The sequence below is a fragment of the Rhipicephalus sanguineus genome, chromosome 10, assembly GCF_013339695.2.
Source record: "Rhipicephalus sanguineus isolate Rsan-2018 chromosome 10, BIME_Rsan_1.4, whole genome shotgun sequence".
NCBI lineage: Eukaryota > Metazoa > Arthropoda > Arachnida > Ixodida > Ixodidae > Rhipicephalus > Rhipicephalus sanguineus.
The window spans coordinates 49,008,795-49,011,327 of NC_051185.1; positions in this window are offsets into that span (position 1 = coordinate 49,008,795).

Sequence of the window (2,533 nt, forward strand, 5' to 3'; positions counted from 1 at the left end):
TTTTAAGAGTGTGAATTGTAGCTATAGTTATACCCTATAAGAACTATCTATGTGATTTGATTTATAGTGTTTCAGAAGAAAGGGAGGAAAGGGGGCGGGTGTACCGCTTTATTTATATTTTTGAAAGCGACCCGCCACGGTGGCCTAGTTATGGTGCTCGACTGCTGACCCGCAGGTCGCGGGATCGAATCCCGGCCGCGGGGGCCGCATTTTCGATGAAAGCAAGAATACTAGAGGACCGTGTACTTAGATTTAGGTGCACCCCAGGTGGTCTAAATTTCCGGAGCCCTCCGTTACGGCGTCTCTCATAGTCATATCGTGGTTTTGGGACGTTATATCCCAACAATCATTATTTTTAAATTATTTTTGGAAGGGTGTTAGGGTGTATGTTTGCTTAAACACCCCATTACACTTTTGCCATAAGGGTGTAGTTTTCATATTACACCCTTGAAAATTGATGCATAGAGGGTGTAAGTCTGTGAAGTACGCCCATAAGAAGGGTGTAATCCTGACTGTTACGCCCTTTCCGTGGGGTGTAAGGGTGTGAGCTATAGACACCAAAAAACACCTATATGGGTGTAATATGGTTTACAGTGTACGACCAATGCTCCTATATCAATACTCAATACTCGCCACACCCTTTGTTTATTACATGTGTTTAAGAAAAAGTTGGTGGCCATGTGTGGCTCCGGTTGCTTCTCTTACATAATATTCTGCTGGCTTCAACGTTGGCCGGCATCGGTGTGAACACTCTAAGTGAAACTAATCTATTGTCCGCAATGCCCGACCAGACAGCATCAACGACTGCTACACGTGCATTTATAGATTTTCTCAAGAGTACAGGACTTGACAATAGACTTTAAGAAGGCCACTGCGTTACGTGGTTATTGTACATACGCATTACCTCTTCCTGTCCCCATCATCATCTTCATTACTCTTTTTCACCCTTCCCGATTTCCCCTGTGCAGAGTAGCAGGCTAGAGCGCTCAAGCTCAGGCTGACCTCTCTGCCTTCTAATAAATTCGCTCTATCTCCTACTTCGCATCGCGGAGTTTTCAATAACCATGAAATAGTACGAAATTTACACATGAATGCATGTTGACATTTCTAATCTGATTACTACAATATGATTATTTGCCCAAGCAACTACAATGATCACGCGTGATAAATGTTCGCCCACCCGGAAAGTTCACGCCTTACGAAAGTGTTCGACAAGGTGATCACACAACAGTCACTCAGCACTGGCCCACGCTTTAACCACAGCTGTCATTAAATAAATGCTGGTAGGCCCGAAAACACGAGAAACACCCCATCCTTACAATACGCTCCTGCACTGGCGTAACGTAGAATAATAACTACAGCATAGCCACACACATTTTACCTGTACTATATAGAGTCCACCTTTGCCGAATTGTTCATAATGATGTGAAGTTTGTCCTAATTTTCCCCTTAAATATCCTCATTGCAAAAGGAACACTAATTACCACGGAAGAACGGAGGCGCTAATTACTTTCTTCGTTAGCTCCTAGACGCTTGTAGTGTTGTTCGTTCCCACGCACTTCCTGCGCTAATGTATACCACCACGTGGTTGAAGTGCGCCCCAAGCGCCGCTTTGGGAAAGTGGGTTAATCCTCTTACCTCTAGATTTGCGCTATTTCGGTGACACTACGTTTTACATAAAGCTGAAGATTTAGGGTATGCATACGCCGGTATCAATTTGTCATAGTGTAGTCTTGCGCAGTTTACATTAGTCCTATGCGACATTTCTGTACCAGCAGGGAACAAATGAACAACGGAGGAATGAAGCTGTTTAAGCAACAAGCTGCATGACTATGATAAATTAGTGTATGACAGTGAACTAGCAGATGCTTGCAAGAGCTTCACCACAGTAGAAGGAATACTAATGTGAAGCACAATATCGAAAGTTGTCAGGAAAATCCTTATTATTTCTAAGGTTTGCCGATCCACCTTAAAAATGTTAATTGCTCCCACATGTGGGTGTCATGGGTCTTTTTATCAGAGTCCAGTTTCGCGCGTTGTAAAAGTATTTATGGATTACGGACGTGCCCAAACATTCACTCTAGTGATTAAATTTCTTCACAAATCCTGCAAGCTAATTTCGTATTCGGAAAATATACTAAGCAGTGTATATTGCACCCAAAATAAATGAAAATAAAATTTAAGATGAATTACGAGACCGACTCTTGGATTTGTGAAGAGTGTGAAGCGCGAAGGAATTTTTGAATTTGATCAGTATGAATTATTGGTGCCTTAAGGTGTTCTAGGCGATCGAGACTTCTGTATTAAAATTAGTGTCATGTTCGTTTAGGGCATTCAGTTCAACATTTGAGCATTCAAGTGCTTAGCCGCGCCGCCTGGCTGTGCCTCCTGCACAAATACAAAAATAGACACATTATGTGAAATAGTCAAAATTCAGCGTTCTAAGGCTTCACACATTACAAAAAGCAATCATTCCAAGCAAACACACCCACTGAGTCTTGATCTCATCGTCAATAGATGCTTTATGGTACTA